General features: G+C 36.3%; 1 protein-coding gene across 4 annotated transcripts in view; it reads left to right on the top strand.

The window, feature by feature from the left end:
• The first annotated feature begins 10,309 nt into the window (after positions 1-10,309).
• il11ra (interleukin 11 receptor subunit alpha) overlaps positions 10,310-21,429 on the top strand; it is a 40,870-nt gene continuing 29,750 nt past the window's right edge. For all 4 annotated transcript variants that reach the window (XM_067398321.1, XM_067398323.1, XM_067398324.1 and 1 more), the window contains exon 1: positions 10,310-10,425. The gene's annotated coding sequence lies outside the window, so the exon portion shown is untranslated. The remainder of the gene's footprint in view (positions 10,426-21,429) is intronic.

Consider the following 21,429-nt stretch of genomic DNA (forward strand, 5'->3'; position numbering starts at 1 on the left):
GGTGGGGACTTCAGCTTCCATACCAAGGAAATATTTGGGAAACTTTAGATTTAGCTCCACATAACCCAGGTAAGGTACATGGAGCAAAAGTTAACTCAATTAACATCAGGTATGTGAAAGCTTTGAAAGAAAGACCTCTAATTCAAAAACGCACAGCTCCCTTCAAAGCCTACAATGGACACCCAATTGAAACACAAGGAGTATGTAGACTAAAAACACAAGTAAAAGGAAATTTTGATGTTTGTTGTAGTTCCAAATGGCCATAAACCTCTTCTAGGAGAGCTTGTGAAGACCTTCAGTTGGTTAAAAGAGTTAAAAGAGACTACGGTAACTACCGTACTACGGTGACTACCGTTCTGAAAGAGGAAAATCCAATTCATACATCTTGTTCAAACAGAAGATTGTCAGATATTACAGAGGTAAATTGATGGAGTTTGCTTAACACTGCAGAAATATATCATAAACAGTCAAACATGGAACTGCCTCCCTTGGATGTGGCAACTTATGAGATGCTATCCCCAGAAATGCCCTCTGTTGATGTGCCACCTCCTGAGATGTTTTCTTCTGATATGCCTACCCCTGAAGTCCAGTCCCCTTAACTTGATTTATCTGTACCAAAGACTGACATTCCATTTTTATGGAGATCTAATTTGATTGGAAAACCACCTGTTTGAGTGGACATATAAAAAAAAAATATATATATATATATATTTATATTGTTTTAGACAATAAATATATATAAATATAAATATATATATATATATATATATATATATATATATATATATATATATATATATATATATATATATAATAAATATAAATAATACTAAGTAGAATGAACGCATAGTTGTCTTTCCATTCTTCTTTGTATACCCTATTTTAGCTGTCAACTTTCCTCTTTAGACTCTTTGACGGTGCCATTTTCTCTCACCAGCTAGCTTAAATGTTAACATCACTCTGCATATAACGTAATAGCATTCCTCCAGCATGCAAACAATTAAAAAAACTAAATGCAGTTTAATACATGAGGATGCCATTGAATAATTCTGAGTTTAAAAGTAGGCCATGTCAAAGAATTATTACAATAAGTTAGGCTCCATTGTGTAACAAGCAAATTAAAATGATATACATTCATTATTCACAATATGGAAAGAGGAAATAAAACATAGTTTGTTAGAGCATGACTCAAACATTCCATTAATGGGCTTATTCAAGTCCTCTTTTATTTTTTAAATTATTTTTATCCATTCCGCATCTTCCACATATACGTGTTTTAGCAAGGCAGTCTGTGTTGCAAGTTGGTGAATGAAGATACTTGCCAGGTTATGTGTCACTACTCTGCTTTATTAATTTATCCAATGTAAAACCCGGACACCGCCACACAAATTATGCTTTTTTTAAAATGATTTAACACAGAGTAACAGCTCACTACCAATTACAAAAGACACTGTAACAGTCTGTCACAGGAAATTCTAGTTGCATTTTTCATCAATTAAATTTCTTAAATTATCCTTTGACAATGATCTGGCCTGCTGTCTAGTGTTGAGAAAAAAAAAAAATTGGCCCTATGCCAACCCCTGCTCTACTGCAATATTCTGGGTAAACACTGGTGTTACACTCAACGCTATACACAACATCTTGTGTGGTCAAACTGAAATGCTCTTTGTTGGACCCGGCACTGAAAAGAACACATTAACTTTTATTGACCTGACCTACCAAGCTTTCCATTAAATACAAGCTCTACCATTTAATAACTCATTTAATCAGACACTTCATATTTAATATTATTAGATGATTTAAAAATTGCATTTAAAAGATTACACTTCCAATAAAACATTTGGAGTTGGTTTGTAAAAGGTGTTTATATGCATATTTTGGCTGAGATTTCCTTGCATTTACACCATTTTGAAAAGCAGGTGTCACTAGCAGAAGTGAAGCAGTTGGTTCAGACTTTCACTTGCGGCTGCAATTTGGACAACAAGAAGTTGTTTTTTGTATGTTTTTACTCCACATCAATTTCAAGCTCAGGGAAAGTCCATGTCAGTACTTCTCCCCTTTCAGGTGACATATTACACTAGAGATTGATCAGTCTCTGCAATCTGATATTTTTTTGTTAAGGGGTTTATGTTCTATCCAAATTCCCTTTCTTTTTGTTTACATGTTACCAACAGTTGTTTAATACATACATCCGTAGCAATGTAATTTGCAGCATAACTCTTCATATATTTAAGGTGCATCAGGGATAATTTTATACATGCACCCTCGTGTGGACACATCAAGTATAAACCATGGCTTTAACCAGACTTCAGTTCAAGTTGTCTTTGTATTTGAAAGTCTTTGTGTGTGGGGACTCTGCCCTGTCTTGGAGGTAACCCACTTCAGAGTTTACGAGTTCACATGCTATTTCCTGTCAGGCTGATCAGCCTGGTTTTGTCTTTTCTGTTTGTGTTTTGTGGTGGCTTTTGTTTGTTTTGTTTACCATGTGCTCCTTTGTTTGTCGTGTCTTTGCCCCACCCCCTCATTTTCTTTTCATTAGGCTATTTGCCTCACCTGCTGTCTTTTATTACCCTCTTAGTTTGCTGTCCTATTTATTTCCCTAGTGTGTGCTGTTCTGTGCTAGATAGTTTTTTGCCTCTGAGCTAACAACCGCCAGTTACTGTAGTGTTTTTCTCACCATTTTTTTTTTTTTTTGGCTCCAGGATTCTCTGCCTTGTCCTGCATTTGTCTACTCCTGCCTAGTGATGGGAGAAACTAAGCATTTTAAAGCTTTGAATCAATTGAACCAATTGCTTTAAAAAATGCTTTCAAAGGATTCACTAGTTTAAATGCCACACACTGGTGACTCCTGCTGGTCAAAACAGTGTAAATGCAACAAAAACTGTTTTATTGGAATTAACATCTATAAAATGCAATCAACTAATCATCTAATAAGATTAAATACCAAGTGTCTGAATAAAATGTGTTCTTTTATCAGAGCTTGCTTTGTTACATGGATGGCTCAGCTAAACATGCCAATAAGAGACTAACTACTATTATTCATTTTAATGTCTCATCAAAACGTCTACAAATGTATAAAACTGATCAGAGATCAGGTAAAACCCACAAACGCTTATTCAATGGTCCGCCACTGGGGGGCAATCTGAGTGATTCCATATGATTTGTAGGTTGACCGAGATCATTCTGGGTTTTTTGCTTGATCTTTTGGATGATTAAACAACTCAGTATTCCCTTCTTCACTTATTACAAATCAGTTTTACTTTATTTCTTAATTAGTTCTTAATTTATTTAGTCTACAAAAAGCTCTTAGTGAGAATTGACAGCTCAAGTTAATGCTGATGTTTTACTGAAAATAATTTAATTTGTTTCCTTTAGTTTAGTGTGTGAGTGTTTTAAGACACTCGCCCAGCACTGCATGAGGGTCTTCTGGCTAAATAAGTTCCTAAATAGCTGCTCTGCCACCTTCCCTTAAATACCCAGATCAGAATAAAAGGACTGTAAATATTTAGTACACCAACACCTGGTTTTGGGGGAGAGGAGAGGGTTATCAGATATCTTGAAGATACAACACCCAAAAAGGAGCACAGAATTCTCATACGTTTTCAATAATTCTCATAATACAAGTGACTGCATTGAAATTGAAACCATTTTACCAATCGCACTGAGACATTTAAAATGATACCAAACATGAAAGGAGAAAAACAATAGATTCACAAGATACATCATATGTGTTATATAGACATTTTAGTGAACTTTCAGTGTCTTGAGTCAGGGGGAAAGGAGAAAAGTTTGGGCACTGTCCTATGCTGTTTCTTTGAGATCTTCTCTCTTTTATTGTTTTATTGCAAGGTGTTTGATCTCAGCTTTTGTCTAAGCAGGAAAATCAAGTCTTATATTTTATTTCAGCCGCTGCAACAGTTCACTTATCAAAACAAATTAAAATAACTAATGTTATTAATTAATCTGTTTTTAAACTTACTTTGCTAAATTGATACATCTAATAATGGACCGTCATTTCAAATTACAGAAATCAATCCAAAACTAGATAATATTTAAAATGTGTAATTTTTTTTTTGTCCATTTGACACTTAAAAAGCTGCCTTAAATTTTAAGTACAATTAAACTTAATTTCTTAAACCATTGGTCTAATGCATGGGATTTGCTAAAATGTTAGTATTGTTTTATAAGATATTTCCAGAAGATGTCGCCATACAGCCGTTCAGACATGCCAATTCAAGGATTGGCAAAAAAAAAAAAAAAAACTTGCAGATTCAGAAATATTAGACAAACGCACTTCTTTTAACTATGACACAACTGCTGGGAACAAATTCGAATGGTTGATGAACTAATACTTGTTGATCATGAATGTAACATACTGCTATGTGTTTTAGGATTTTTAAATAGTTCTAAATGAAATTATGTTGTAAAACATTTCTTATTATTCAGACAAGTTTGAGCGCAGATCCTGATATAATTTCAAAGAAACTGTTATGTGTTATTATTTTCTGTGAAAATAAAATTCACTGAAATGTTCAGTTGTATGATAAGCAAGCAGTTTTTGTGATGTCTGCATTTTCATTTTAGAGGCCACAATACCATTTGAAGATTAATATATATTGGGTAACATATTTGTGGGGATGTTGATGTGGTGAGACATCTGGTGCATCTGGTTCTCTTGGTCAGATTACAGACTAGAAACGTTACTTCTGAAACCTAGTGGAGCACAAGAAGTTAAAGAGTGAAAAAAAAAAAAATAGCATGATCTGGACTTTGGATATTTTTATAACAGCATATCAATCTATATCTAAGATCCATATAATATCTAGAAACATAACATGTGCTCCACTGACTGCTTCTATTGTCAAGATGAAACATGTCCATAGTGTTTAACACTGGAAAATATTCCTTCACTTCTCCACATTGTGGTTGTACAGATTAAAGGTTTTAGATGATTATTATCCACCACCACCAGTTCTGCCACTATACTTTTAAAATGGAAAAACAAAAATATTTGCTTAAGGGGGAGAGGCCTTCTTGGAATAAATGAAGATGTGAACACTTTAATAATAAGTGGCATAACACTAAAAGTGCATAATAAAGGTGAGTTTATTTAGAGGAAGGACATTACAGGCTACTTGTATAATTTCTGTAATTATTTTTATTAACTATACTTATTGAAGTTTTCGAAAATAATAAGGACACACCCTAGTGATTTCAACAATCAGTGTTCTATGGGTTTATCATGATCAAAGTTGTACACTGATTTTTCTTCTCAGTTCATCTTTTCCTTTCCCTTTGTTTTCTATAGCTAGTTAAAGGATAACCATTAGATTGTAGTTGTATCTTCAAACAAGATAAAATATCTGACTCCACAAACTAACTTCATATCCATCTATTTTGAGTCCTCACTTCTTCAGAAAATGCTAATGGTTAACGTCCAGGTGAAAAAAAAAAAAAAAAAAAAAAGTTTTATTTATGTAGGCCTGTTGTATTAGGCTTGTATAACATGATGTTTATACTATTATTGTGTTACAATATTTTTTTTATGCTGCGTAATGTTGGTATAGGTACTTTGATTATTTTGAGAAGCAATGTTTTATAAGGAACTATAATTTATTTCACTTAAGGTTATTTATGTGATAAGTTGTATGGTGGTGATAAGTGATTTTAAGTGTCCATGACAAATTTCATCTGGGGGACAATGAAGTATATTCAAGATATTTTCAAGTTTCTTGGTGACATATTTAAACAACTGTATTAAGGATGTCTTATATTTTTTAGGACAATAATATAAAATACATATATGCATATAAAAACAAACAAATAAATAAATAAATAAAACCTAAAAGGGAAATAACACACATCACACTAAAACAATGCCATATTTCTGGAATTTATCCCAGCCAAAAATTTATATTGGGGCCAATGTAGGTACAATATGGGCTTGGAAAATGAGACTGAGCCCTGCCCCAAACACCACCCATGTCGGCCCTGTCTAAATCAGCCCCAGTATGGGCCGTAAATGGATTTGTCCATGGGTTCCATGTTGGCCATGTCTAAATTCCCTGTTGAAAAAAAACAAAAAAAAAAAACAGCATATGCTAGTTAGATATGTTTTAAAGCATGGCAGCTGGTTTTAGCTGGTTTAAGCTGGTCATCTGGTCATGAGCTGGATTAAACTGGTCAAATGCTGGTCCTAAGATGGTACCCAGCTTAATCCAGCCTATGACCAACTAAGGACCAGCATAAACCACCTCTACCATGCTTCAAAACACACATAACCAGCTGTTTTTTTTTGTTTGTTTGTTTTTCCCCCAACAGGCATAGCACCAGTATTGTCCCTACATAGGGCCCTACATGGGTTTGTCCATGGGTTCCATGTCAGCCCTATCAGAATTAGCCCCAGTATGGGACCTACATTGGTTTATCGATGGGTTCCATGTTGGCCCTATCTAAATTAACACCAGTATGGCCCCTACATGGATTTGACCATGGGTTCCATGTCACTCCTATCTGAATTAGCCCCAGTATGGGCCCTACATGGGTTTGTCCACAGGCAGGGCCATCCTTAGGGTGGTGCAAGTGGTGCGACCACACCGGGCCCCGGAACGTGAACACAAATGGACCAAGCTGGGGGCCAAAATTCTGCTAACTTGCACTGGGCCCTGGCCCATGCTTGGGATGGCCCTGTCCATGGGTTCCATGTCGGCCCTATCTGAATTAGCCTCAGTATGGGCCCTACATTGGTTTGTCCATGAGTTCCATGTTGGCCCTATCGTACTGGGTCTAATACAGATAGGGCTGACATGGAACCCATGGTCAAACCTATGTAGGGCCCATACCTCACCATTTCGTGCCTACATTGGTCCCAGTATCAAATGTTGCCTGGGATCCACATATTATAGATGTCAATGCTTACACCATCAACAAATGCATGCTTAAAAAGTAATACCTATGAGAAAACTAGCAATGTGTATCCTAATTTACAGTGTGTGTACATTTGCATTTGATGTGTAAGCAATGACACCATATAAACTGCTGAGCAAATGTCCCAATGATATGATGGAGCAATGTTACATAAAGAATAAAGCAAATGACACATAATAGGTTGTGACTACTGTTCATCACATCTATGGGTGTTGCTGGCACAACTTGAGCTTGTTAGATTAATTATTTGTGAATTAGCCTACACTTACTGTCATCTGTCATCCAAATTTCATTATTATTCCTGCAGTGAGATTTCTGATAAAGAGAAATGAGATAGTGTGTGAAACCTTGTGCCAGAGTGTTTTTATAAAAAGGCTAAAAAGCATCATGAATGCATATAATGCAATGTATATACACCGATTAGCATAACATTATGACCACTGACAGGTAAAGTGAATAATGCTGATTATCTCTTCATCACAGCATGTGTTAGTGGGTGGGTTATATAATTCAGCAATTGAACATTTTGTCCTCAAAGTTGATGTGTTAGAAACAGGAAAAATGGGCAAGCATAAGGATTTGAGCGGGTTTCACAAGGGCAAAATTGTGATGGCTAGACAACTGGGTCAGAGCATCTTCAAAACTGCAGCTCTTGTGGGGTGTTCCCAGTCTGCAGTGGTCAGTATCTATCAAAGTGGTCCAAGGAACAGTAGTGGACCAGCGACAGGGTGATGGGCGGCCAAGGCTCATTGATGCATGTGGGGACCAAAGGCTGACCTGTGTGGTTTGATCCAACAGATGAGCTAATGTAGCTCAAATTGCTCAATAAATTAATGCTGGTTCTGATAAGAAAGGTGTCAGAATACATAGTGCATCACAGTTTGTTGTGTATGGGGCTGTATAGCAGCAGACCAGTCAGGGTGCCCATGCTGACCCCTGTCGACCACCGAAAGAGCCGACAGTGGGCAAGTGAGCATCAGAACTGGACCACAGAGCAATGGAAGAAGGCAGCCTGGTCTGATGAATCACATTTTATTTTACCTCATGAGGATGGCCGGGTGCATGTGTGTCATTTACCTGGGGAACACATGACACCAGGATGCACTATGGGAAGAAGGCAAGCCGGCAGAGGCAGTATGATGCTTTGGACAATGTTGAATGAATGTTCAATGAAACATTGGGTCCTGCCATGGGGATGTTACTTTGACACATACCACCAACCTAAGCATTGTTGCAGACCATGTACATCCTTTCGTGGAAACGGTATTCCTTGGTGACTGTGGCCTCTTTCAGCAAGATAATGCACCCTGCAACAAAGCAAAAATGGTTCAGGAATGGTTTGAGGAGCACAACAACGAGTTTGAGGTGTTGACTTGGCCTCCAAATTCCCCAGATCTCAATCCAATCGAGCATCTGTGGGATGTGCTGAACAAACAAGTCCGATCCATGGAGGCCCCACATTGCAATTTACAGGACTTAAAGGATCTGCTGCTAACATCTTGGTGACAGATACCACAGCACACCTTCAGGAGTCTAGAGGAGTCCATTTCTTGACGAGTCAGACTATTTTGGCAGCAAAAGTGGGACCAACACAATATTAGGAAGGTGGTCATAATGTTATGCCTGATCGGTGTATACAGGCTTCATAAAAAATGTTACTAAACATTCTGGAAACAACACTTTAAAATTCCTAAAAATATACTGTTCTGGAAACGTTGTGAAAATGTTTAACATCAAAATGTCAATATAGCATTTGTTTAATTACAAAAAAAGCAGGGAAAGCAGGGAAAACACCCCTTCAAAACCAGGGAAAACACCAAAATATAAACCACATTACATTTCACTGAAAACAAACATAGCTTACAATGGGAAATCTGAGTAAACAACAGGCAATTTATCACAACTGCCAGCATTTCACTGAAGTGATTATCCATAATTTTTCAACTGTGAATGGAAGAGCTTTTTTACTGACTGGACAAGTTTGTGCACAGGGAGTCTGACAGGAGACATGTTTTATGATGTAAGACACTTTTACCCCACAGTAAATTATATGGGTAACTTTAAAACTGTTGTGGAAATATGACAGTAATGTCATAACATTTAGGAATAGGTTACCTTCAGTTAAGGTGGAATTAATTTAGATTAAAACCTTCTGAAGGGAATGTACTAACAACATCATAAATGCCATTTCCGCAAAGTTGTGAAAGGGTGCAAAAACTCTGTACAATGTAGTATTGTTTCCATGGGGACAAATCACAGCCAAAAATAAAATGGACAGTATTCATACAAATTTGTATATTAAATATTGCAGCATTTCCATAACAATTACAATTTACAATCAATTCACCATGGACAAAATTAAGTCCCACCTTACATTTGTTTCTTGTTTGAGAAGCCGCTTCACATGGATATACAACACAGTAGAGAAGAAAAAGTCTATTGCAACTTCCATTTCATGCAGACTTTAAGAGAGTTTTGATATATATGCATATATGCATATTTATTAATTGTTAAATATAAATGAATGTATTATTTTTCACACACACACACACACACACACACACACACACACACACACACACACACACACACACACACACACACACACACACACACACACACACACACATATATATATATATATATATATATGTGTGTGTGTGTATGAAGACTTCAGATGCAAAAGCCTAAGTGCCGTCTGAAATTTTATTCTAACTTAAGCATTTTTATCAAGCTTTTATGTTTAGGTTCAGTAATTCCACTTTAATGACAATTAATAGGTCCTTTTCATTGCCATTAAAGTAAAATAACTGAAAATAAACATACAAGCTTGATAAAAATGCTTATTTTAGAAGAACATTTCAGATGGCACTTAAAGGCTTTTGCATATAGCCTATAGGCTATAAGAAAGATGAAGATTACTTCTAATTTACTTCTGTAAATTAATTTTATTTTAGTTTTCTGTGGAGCTAATACCACACAACCAATGTTTTTATAGTAAGCTTAGTGTAAACTGTAATTTGTTACTATAGTATTTATTATTATTATTAAGAATTCCTTTTATTGTTTTTTTTATTTGTTTATATATATATATATATATATATATATATATATATATATATATATATATATATATATATATATATATATATATATATATATATATGTATGATCAATAATTTAAAAAACAAAAAAATCAGGAATCATCGGGTTATTTCAGTCATTAGTTACACAAAAACACATACAGAAAATGTGCAAAAGGCATCTTGCGTTAAAAAAAAAAGAACGTAAAGAATAGTAGAATGCCTGTGGAAACACCGCCCAGGACAGGAAATCCTGGCACGAGCATGTGTGTACTGACAGAGCTCTTCTCCAATGGGAACAGAGGAGGGGAAGTCGCAACTAAATCCTCTGACTGTACTACGAAGGTGAAGCACAGCCAAAGCAATGGAGAGGAACCGCGTCAAAATGCTCGTTTAATGTTTGAAGAAAAGTAAGGTAAGGACTGACAAGAAACACTCCAAGAACGACATTTTGGGGAAAAAAAGTTTAATGTGTTTGAAATGGCATCATAGTGAAAGTGAGAACAAAGTTTCGGCGACCCCAGGGAGATCATATAACTGTGAACCCTGGGAGCTGCGCTTGGAAATGTGTCCGCTGCAGTGAAGATAAACAGTTTCTTATGTTAATAACTATATGTTTTAATTCTTTACTTTTGAAAAATGGAAATAACTCCGCATGTACAGTAACTAGCAGCTCGTTACCTGTTGAGTACGTGATGTTTTCTTTATTGTGGAACAGGGAGACTTTATTTCTCATTGCATCTATCTACAGTAACTTGTGTGCTACGTAAACATGTTATGTTACAGCAAATTTACAGGACTTTTGTAAATAAATAAATAAATAAATAGGCCTAAATAAATAAATAAAAAATAAAATATTTATTTATTTATTTATTTAAGCGCTTTAAAATCTATTAGATATATATAGTGGCTATTCTCAGATGTTTTTTTTTTTTTTTTTTTTTTCATTAACCTTCTGTTAATTTTTTTAACCAGCTTTTTAAAGTATTTTTAAAAGTTGTATTTCCATGTTTTAAATGTATTTTCTAATGTTATTATATATTTTAATCTTTTTATAATTTCTGTTTATATCAGTAATCTTCTTCATCAATAATGTAACCAATTGAGAATACCATTAACATCTTTATTATTATTATTTTCATTTTATAAATATTTACAATTTGTTATTTGAAAAACATTGATTTGTCATTAGTATGAATTTTGGGGATCGTGTCCCCGTATATGACCTTGATCAGCATACTTTTTCAGTTTCCAGTGAAGATGGATACTTTGTGTCTTATTTAGATTTTAGGAAAGAAATAACTGTATAACAATAGCAGGGCTATGTGTCCACACATAAGCTCTGTCAGCATCACATGACTAAATAGGGGAGAGCATAGATAGCAGTTTGCCTCAAACAACTTTGACATATTAGCAGTCATTTTTAAAATCACTTTTTATAAAAGCGTAACTTACAGTTATAGAGTTAAACTAAAAGTACACAAAGGCCAATGCTAGTGCTCTATAATTGTAATGGAGATTTTTGAAAAATGTAACAGCAAATGGTAAACATCAATATTTTGTGTAGAATGTGTATATGTTAATCAAAGCACAACATCCTTAAGTACTAGACACATCTTTAGATTAAGAAGGACGAGTTTAAAAGTTATATGAGATTTTTTTTAAAAACAAGACCAACAATTAGGGAACATGCGTTACAAAAAGTCACTGATGTTAAATTTCTCAGTGGTAACTATAGTAATAACAATATAGTTTTGTAAGTTGTTCTAAATTTAAAAGAAAAGAAAAGCAGAGTCCACACAACAACTTTAATGATAACAGCACAGAGGAACAATATCGTTGAATAAATTTTACTGTTATTTTAACCAGTTGTTGCATGATAAAAACATTGACATCCAATCAGAATTCAGCCTACTTTAAAGAGCTTGAGCTTTTAAAGTGGCAAATGACAAAACTGCAGCGCATACTTATAATAAACAGAACATTAGTTGAACGTGAGTTGGTTTGAACACATGTATATTCATAGTCCTTGGTATGAAAGGGCATTTACGTTTTTCTTCTTTATTCCAGTGTGCTTTCATAAGCTTGTCTGTGCAGTTACAGTGGACTGTGAATAAAATTGTTTTTACATCTTAGACATAAAACAGAATGAGACATTTAATGCTTATAATCTCTTGGAAAGGTCTTTGTTTTTAAATTGTTTGGGTACAATGTCTCCAGTCATTTGTGCTGGATCTCTTTGTGTATTTTAACCTGGATCCAGTGTACACTGGTTGCACAGTCCAAACTGTCTCGATTACTTTTGAAAACTCTCTAAATACAGAACACTCTCGACTTAGTTTCCACATCAGGCCTTGCTTCAGCCAGGTATTAAGAACATCATCTTGTCTAGCAGAAAACATCTGCCCGGATGTGCATTCTTCTTATCCAGAAGGTTTATATACTGTAAATAGTGGAAATCAGAATGCAAACATGAGAAAAACATGTTCGGTTTAAAAAAAAAAAAAATCCTCTAAATGCAGGAAAGCGATACGCCTGCAAAGTTTGTTTGGCAGTGGAATGCACGGCTCCGTCCCCTCTGAATCCTCTCTGGTTTTCTGACTTGCCAAGCTCTGTTCCTCATTCAGTACACTCATTTCCAATGCATATTTCAGCACACATTATGAGTGGCTGTAATCAATTTCAAATTAAACTTGAGTGTTCTTTGTTCTGCCAAGGGAAAAGGGCCTCAGCGAAGGGGACGTGGTCGACTATCTCACTGGCACACTGACGATTTGCTGGCTCTTGGCCGCTCCAAGATTTAACTTGCTTGAGGCCCAAGTTGGGATTTCATACATTGCTTAGGCCGCCTAAATGGTTTCATATGAATTTGCTCAGAATCAGTTTCCCTACAAAAGATATACATTGATTGGACAGTTATTGGGCGACTAATTATGCAGTGTGATGCTTTAGTTTTTGTCATTTTCCATTAAACTGTAATGCGAGGGCAGGGTGAGTCATTGAAGAAGAGTTCAAGTTCGTTAAGGGTTTGTTTATGAGTTGAAAGTGTCGAGGTCTGGTAAAGCCCCACAGTTGGGAAACGTGGTAATTATACTGAAATAGAGACTGCTTGTCCAGATCTTTGATGTCCACTTGGTGTAATGCAGGACATGGCAGGTTGTGCAAGAAGTGCATTTGTTTTTGTGTGTTGAATATCAAATTCATTTTTTTTGTTCACACATTTTGATCTGTTTGAAGTTTTTCTGGAATGAAATGATCCACATACTGTGTCCTTGGAAACAACAGAATGCCATCAGATATAAGGTTTTTGCATATGTGCTGTGCACCATCATCACCTGAAAACATTTCCATCTGGCATTTAAATTGTGTAATCTGTACTGATTTTTTTTTAATGTCAGATATTTGTTATATAAAATGGCATATATGTTTGGATTTTTCAGTTTGTACACACAAATACCAAATAAATTCTAGTAAACTAATAAAATAAAATTTTTAATTCTTAGGAAATAGAGAAGTAGAATTTAGAGCATTTTCAGAACTTTAGATCGTTTGCTTTTTTCTGAAACAGGGACTTAATTTGTTACAATGTTGGAATTTCTTCTCGGTTCTGTTCGCTTTCACAAGGCAACATTTCAAAGCGCACCAAAATGTGTTTATGTAAGTCACATGTGAGTAAATCTGTCCTCTTATTGGTCAGAGTTTTCTCTGTGTCAGATTTTCCTCTGTGTCATCAATCAAGATGGACTGACAAGTTTGCTTTGTGAGCTTATTGTGGCTTTATCTGTAGGTGTCTTTATACATGCAAACACTTAAACGAATGTAGCTGTCATTCCTGCTCTAACTGATCAAACTGAAGCGCTCTTTGATTTCAACTGCGGTAATGTGCTCACTCACAGAATCAGATTCTGCTGCTTTTTATATAACACATTTCCAGTTATGAATTATGACACCGCTTGGTTCAGATTGCTTTATCACCATAACCGAACTTCCTCAGAGTTCATTTGCAATCTCATTCAGGCTATCTCGAAGCGTTTGTTTTGGTGCGGATCCAAGCGAGATTGCAATGTTCATATATGCCTAAGCGAACCGAACTAAGGGAGAAAACGCACAAGGTTCCGAAACAAAGGATCCAAATGAGCTGTGTGCGAAAACACCCTAAAACTCTATACTTTTATAGAGGGTTAGAAAGTCTGAATGGAAGACAAAAAAAAAAAAAGGAAAACAATAAACTCAACAAAGTTTTATATATATATATATAAAATCCATCTTTTAAAACTAGTATCATGCTTTTCTCTTTAAAATCATCTTAAGATACATAAGGGTCTAATTACCTCATAAGTGCTGGCAGTTTGATTTTAGGCGGTAAGAATTCTCTTGGCTCGGGCCTGTCATGGCAACTCACTTTGATTCAGCTAAAGCCTTTTATCTCTGAAGATCTCTTGCTGCCACTCAGATTTAATAAGGGGTTTCAAATGGTTGTAATCCATTTGAGGAATGGCCTCACTATGTACTCATAAGAATGTACTTACAAGAATAAATGTTTGGTAAACATTTATTCTATCATTAATTCTATCAGTAAGGATATTCAGACAAAGTTCTGTCTGCAGAAGGTTCAGTTGTGCTGGCTACAATGCTTGAGTCTGGATGCTGTACATTTTTTTCCCTCTCATGCCAGAGACCAGCACTCTATGAGCCAAGCATGTTGGAACAGTGGTAACAGAATATGTGTGCCGTTTCCCAGCAGGTGTGAGTCATAGGCACAAAGAAAGTACTTTATCTTCTGTAGAGAACTCCCATCTGTTTGGGAACCATATACAAATGCATATAGCTGCAGGCAAAATCTGATACTCTAGCTGTCATGCTGTTTGATGCTAATCAAACCTTTTACCGCTGGATCATCTTCAGTTGTTCATGAGATCTTTTCTCTATTTAGCCCCTATCACACGCAGCAGGTCGAAAAGTATCACCTCCGCAGGGTGTTGTGTCAACCTTCAACCAGCCTGAGTCTTGATAAACGACGCTGGAGATCATTCAACAAGCCATTCAGAACACTTCACAATGCTCTCTTGGGGTTTATACTCCCCATGACTCACTTGGCATTGACTGAACATAAAGAGACTCTGCAGATCCAGTGCCATATTCCTCATGCCAGATACAGACCCAAGAAACAGGCTCTTCCAGCTGCTGGTCTGAGCTTTGTGTCGTCTGACATTTATTTGCTTTCGCTCGTTTGCTGAAATTACATGTTGGAATTGTGGAGTTTTGTGCCGTTCGTGATGTGGTAGCTTGTCGAAGTGAGCTTTGGCCCGTACGGCCTCCATAATTACATGCAGCGGGACTGTGGCGCCATTTTAAATGCCAAGCAGCCGAGGCTGGTGTTGAGCTGTCATTGTCGATGAGGTCCTTCTGTGGAGAGATCTTCTAATTCCTTGAGCACAGCGACGTCTGCTTTCGAAGAGTAGGTAGTAGCTTTCACGTGGTGCAGAGGTTGTTGGGTCATTCAACGCTTCCAAGTTTGGCTTTAACAGTGACTCACAACTGCGGTATACGGAAACCTCTTGTTTGAGGTAAATGACTGGTGTTCTTCACGAGAATCTGAGAATGCTCCAGAGTGCAACTTCCATGAAAGGCGCTGCTTCCAAGAGAAAGTTTGTGCCATACTAAGTTGTAATCAAGTCTTCAGGCCATGTTTGGAACCACAGAACAAGGCAATCAATCAGTTGAGGATGCTTTTGTCCTTTCTGTTTAATCCTGTGTTGAGTAAAGTGAGGGTAAGTGTTCACGCACAGTCTACCTTCAAGCAGAACTGGCTGAGGCTGCAATTCTCCTGGGAGACCAGCCAAAAGCTTAGTGAATAGCTGGCATCTGGTAGCCATCTTATTCTGGCCAGTGCCTGAGGAAATTCCAGCCTTGAGTGGCTATGATAGCTCTTGTGTAGAGTGCTGCTCCGCGGCCTTATCCCCGTTTCCACGTCAAACTGATGCCTGTTTTCAAAGCCAGGTCCAAATGTGCGTAATTTGCCTCTTTTGCAAAGACTTTTAGCTGTATCTGTCAAACTGCACAAACATTGACTGTGAGAAGTTCACAAACAGATGCTGTTCTCTTTCTTTGACTTATTAGATCATCAGCTTGCCCCATGTAGAAGGGTATCACGGAGACTTTGGGTGGGCAACTTGAAATATGCATTGGCTCACTTGTTTATTTGCTTTCTGTGTCATTACCCAGCCTAAATTTACTTCTACACTTCCTTAGAGACACTGGATGTTAACTTTTTTGTATTTTTATCTGCAACTGTAATTGTTCTGATTTTTTTTTATCCAGTCTACCTGGTTTGGCAGCAATTTGCACTTGAGCTAAAAGGATTAGTTCACCAGAAGATTAAAATTCTTTCGTCTCTCAACATTACTTTCAGGAAAGGGAAGACTTTAAGTTAAAGGGATAGTTCATCCAAAAATGAAAATTATCCCATGAATTACTCACCCTCAAACCTTGTTTCAGATGAACACAGAGTTATATTAAAAAAATATTGAAGCCCAAAACATTGCATCCATCCATTATAAAAGTATTCCACTCGGCTCCAGGGTGTTAATAAAGACCTTCTTAATCGAAGCGATGGGTTTCTGTGAGAAAAATATCCATATTTAAAACCTAATAACCAATAATAACCAGCTTCCAACAAACATCCATATGCAAGTTGACTTAAAATTGGAAAAGGTTTGGAATTACTAGGGGTGTAAATCGGACAGTTCATCACAATTCAATACAATATCGATTGTCATAGCCAGCGATTCGATATTTTCCGATACCTCAAAAAGTTCTGTGATATGATTCGATTAGATCAATATTTCAATATTTTGAGCCTATTTTACACAACCAGTTAAATTTTTATTAACTCACAACTGCAACCAAAATAACAAACATTTATTTCAAAATTTCACATCCTGAACCCTGATTGGGACATCCACAAATAAAAAATTTTGCAAATGTATTATAAAGGCTCTAATACAGAGTGGCACAAAGCACTTGTGCGCATCCCGTGTCACTTTATTGACCATATTCTTTCAGTGACAGTTCCATCAACTGTCCCGAGTGTCTTTCACAAGTTCTGAAAGGTAGTTTAAATGAGAATGCACGCATTGGCGATAATGCATAGACTGATATTTTGTGAAAATGTGGAGAGTGTTAAAACAAAGGTGCCTCTATAATTAGCCCACAGGTATCGATTTTTTACGCATTGCATCGATGCATCGGATCGTTAGACATTAGATCGATGTATCGATCTATATCGATGTATTGTTTGGAATTACATTAAGGTGAATAAATAAGAACATAATTTCCTTTTTTGGATGAACAGTTCCTGTAACCTTTAATAAGCTGCCATTGGAAGTTTTTTGTTACATATCTACAGACCTGATCTGTACAATCCACACAAATTTTTAATAATTTATATAATGCATATACAATGAATTCTGGAAGAAGATTGATCGGCTGATTTGTGATATTCAAAGTTACAATAGGTCCAGAAGAAGTTAAAGTCATTAAGGCCCCGTCCACACGGAGACGCGTTTCTGCGTATACGCACAAATTTTGTATCGGATAGGTGTTTCATCCACATGGATCCGGCGTTTTTGGAAGGTGAAACTGCAATTTTTTTTCAAGCCGGGTCCCAGAGTGGATAAATCTGAAGACACCGCCTTTGTGTGTACAGCCAATCCGTATATTTTGTGAAACGATGACATCATCACCCCATGTGTCGACCCTAGTCAGACGCCCCTAACAGCACAAAACAGCAACAACAACAACAATAGAGGACTCTAGATGCTTGTGAGCTACTGAGCCAAAATAACGCATTATTTCTAAGCTTTACTAAAGTTTGTATACAGCGCACAAGGTTTATGCGCATGCTCCAAGTCTTATTCGCTGTTTTAAGTGTATCTCTGTGGCAGAATTACAGCGCCACATACTGGTCTGGCATGTATGCTACATCGTTTTGAGTCATTTTGGTGGTTTCATGTGTACGCAGATATTTCTTGAGATGAGGGGGAAAAAAAAGATAGGGAAAGATCTGGCTTCGTGTGGATGGGGCCTAAGTCTTATTTGCCTTAGGCAAGCTGGCAGTGCACACAACATAATTTCAGTGTTGTTCCCCTGGTAACAAAAATTCCAGTATTTCTTTGTAGGGCTGAAAACTACCAGTTGTCACCCAACTAGACTTCATATTGTACCTAGTGTTTATGTCTGGACAAAGTCCATATCTTCAGATGAAAAAATGTTCCAACCCATTCTTCCTGAAATGGGCAACCTACTCTCTCTCAGTAGACCTGGACCTATCACCATTCTTCTAGACTAATGCTGTATATTTGGGCTCAGATTCTACAAGCACTGCCAGTCAATTATCTGTAAAACACACCTTTATCTGAAGGGCCATGGGTGGTCTATATTCAAGTTACGAAGAGAGAACACAAGCCCTGGTCCCCTGTGTATCCACATCCTGGACTGTTTAGCAAACTCTGCCCATTCAAACAACAGGGAAGATTACTTGCAGCTTTATTTTCCTTGAATCCCTTGAAACTCATTTCTTGTTGCGAAGATGTGCTTGAACCGCTCTCTCTTTTTTTTTTTTCGAAGACCTGCAGTGGCCCTGCACCGCAGGCAACTCTGGGAAAATGCATCCAATCATCTCGGACTTACAAGGACATGAGTAGGAAATCAGACTTTAGCTAAATGGCTTTTCAAGAAGGGTGTGGTTAAACTACATTAGCAAGACATTAAAGAAATATTTGTTTTTATATTTCATTTATTTATTTGTTTATTTATTTTCTTTGGCTTCTTTTATCTTATTCAGTTATATTTTAGCTCTGCGAATATTTAAGCTTTGCAAAAATAAAGCATTGACTATATGTTTATGTTGTTTTGAAATGAATACAACAAGATTAAAGCGGTAAGCCACAAGAGCCACTTACAGTCATTTAAGTATAAGGAAGGGTTTTTTAATAATAATACAATAGGAAAAAATGATTAATCCCCAACTAATATAGTGTTCTATATTAATTTAACTGTAGTTTTTTTTAGTTTACTTTTGTAGATAGAAAGTAACTGTGTTTACTTTTGCTGGTTGGATAGCAACTTGGAATAAGGGTCATGAGAACTAAGGGAAAATCTAATTTAAAACATGTGCCAGGTTCTTAGAAATGTAATCTTCAAGTTAGATTTGCATGGTTTTAAAAGTCTGTTTTCAAGAAAAGTTTATATTTAATGTCCTGTGGTGTAACCATCAAGCATGAAGTAAAAACATATTTTCCTTACTCTAAGTTTTTGAGCAGTCACCCCACAAGACATTTTACAGCCTGAACTGTCCTTGTCTAGTAAAATTAAAATTGTCATGTAAAATGATCTGATATTTTCGAAGACTTTTTGACCTTCACATATAGCAGTGAGGGCAGCCATATGACATCATTTCCTGTTGTGTGTTTTTTTTCTGCAAATTAGTTGCACCATCTGCATTTGTTGGTCTCACCACATGACTCTGATTTGGTGGACAAAGGTATTCAAATATTAGCACTGAAGCAGTTTTGTTAAAACATTTTTTTTTTTTTTAAATAATAATAAAGGTTCATTCTAAACACTTGAAAGAAAAGAATATTGCTTTCTTTTTATACGTTTTTTTTGTCAGTTTGAATCATTTGTAGAGTATCACCCCAGCATTTTTGACTTTATGCTCTAAAAAATACCAAAATGAATTTAAATACAGTAGTTATAAACATAGAAAAGGTGTATTTAATTGTTATGAAGTGATCCAAGTCACAATTCTGATGTTTTTATTTCATAAGATATTAATGTCACTTCTAAAGCTGTGATACTAATCAGGGCTTATCGTTGATTTGGTCTTTTTTCTACATGCAAAAAGCATTAAAGTTTACTTTAACATTATTAAGAACAACTATAATGTTTTCCCATTATGGTATTGCCAGCTTCCAACAAGCAGCTGTTAGGTGCTACCAGATCAAGTGTTAAAGTTCAAACACATTTTATTGTCCTGTTGACCAGGCTCATTATGCACAGGAGATTAAAGTAAATGCCAGTTTTGTCCAGTGCACCATCAGTTTATGTAGGGTTATTGTTCTCAACCGCTGCCCTTTGAAAAGGTGATAATCTAGAGAAATGTCACTTGCACTGAATAATTATTATGTCTAAAACGCTCACCGCCTATGTATGCATGTGGGATAGGAAACTGTCAGAGAAGAATGCATCAAAACCAGGGCAAATGTGCATCACATTCCTCACGTGAGCTTTTCCATCCAAGCGTGTTGGATGAGTTGGAATGTGCCAAAGAGAGAACACTGTCTATTTTCAGTCATCCTACCTGCATTTTCCCTTGTAAAAAGACTGCATGTTACTTCATGAGTCATCTTTGCAATCTATGCTTAGACTTGCATTGCGCTGTAAGGGTCCTAATAATTAGTACTTGGAAAGAAAGACAAACAACCTCTGAAATGAGTGAACTTGTTTTCTAGATGTCCAAGCAGAAGATGCTGCAAAGTGTTTGCATACTAAAAAGTGTCCTTGGAGTCGGCGAAGGCATTTCAAGAAGGCATTGTTCTTTTTTTGACCAATACCTCACACAAGGCCCCAGGATGTCTTTGCTTCCACGCCTTTTATCAACAATGCCTTTTCAATTTTCCATATACAAACAATGGCAATAGGCGATAAGCTTGTGAAGTACATGGAGATATATAATTGTTGCAGCTCGGCTGACATTGAAAATCATATCAGAAAAGACTTTCATATCACTTGTTATCACAGCACTTTGAGAGTAGGCCCCACTATTGGCAGGCGTAGCAACCCCATGGAGCAAGCGCTGGAATTCAATGGAAAGAAACATAAAATCTTGGAGAGACTTGCGCATTCCTTCGCACTTTTTTTGGCTGTCTTTCCTACTTTCAGGCAACTTGCGTCCCCTAGGGTCCCCCTACCCTCTTTAGCCTTTTTTTTTCTTTTGATCCATTGTCCGTTCCTGCAAAACGATTAGTGACTAAGTACTGAGGACTTAATTTGGCCTTTATGGGAAGTATAAGAAATCATACTAAATTAATAGAATTTAAATAGTTTTATAGACTATGTTGGGTAGTATGATGATATTCTGTGCAACCATAGAAATATATTAGCAAATATTTGGCTACACTGTTTTTTTATACAACAGTTACACATAAGATGAAAAAAGTAGTAATTTGAAAATGGAATTGAGCTTATTTAAAAGTTTTCATTAGGCACAACGCAAAATGGAGTTGAATTGTTTACAGTTGTTGAACTACATTACAAGTTGCTGCATCAAGTCTTTTGCTATTAACTGAAGTGTTATATAACGCGAAGCTGTTTTTACTCTGATGCCAAACTGATGTTTACATCAATTAATAATAAT

Source organism: Chanodichthys erythropterus, chromosome 10 (assembly GCF_024489055.1).
Source record: "Chanodichthys erythropterus isolate Z2021 chromosome 10, ASM2448905v1, whole genome shotgun sequence".
Lineage (NCBI taxonomy): Eukaryota > Metazoa > Chordata > Actinopteri > Cypriniformes > Xenocyprididae > Chanodichthys > Chanodichthys erythropterus.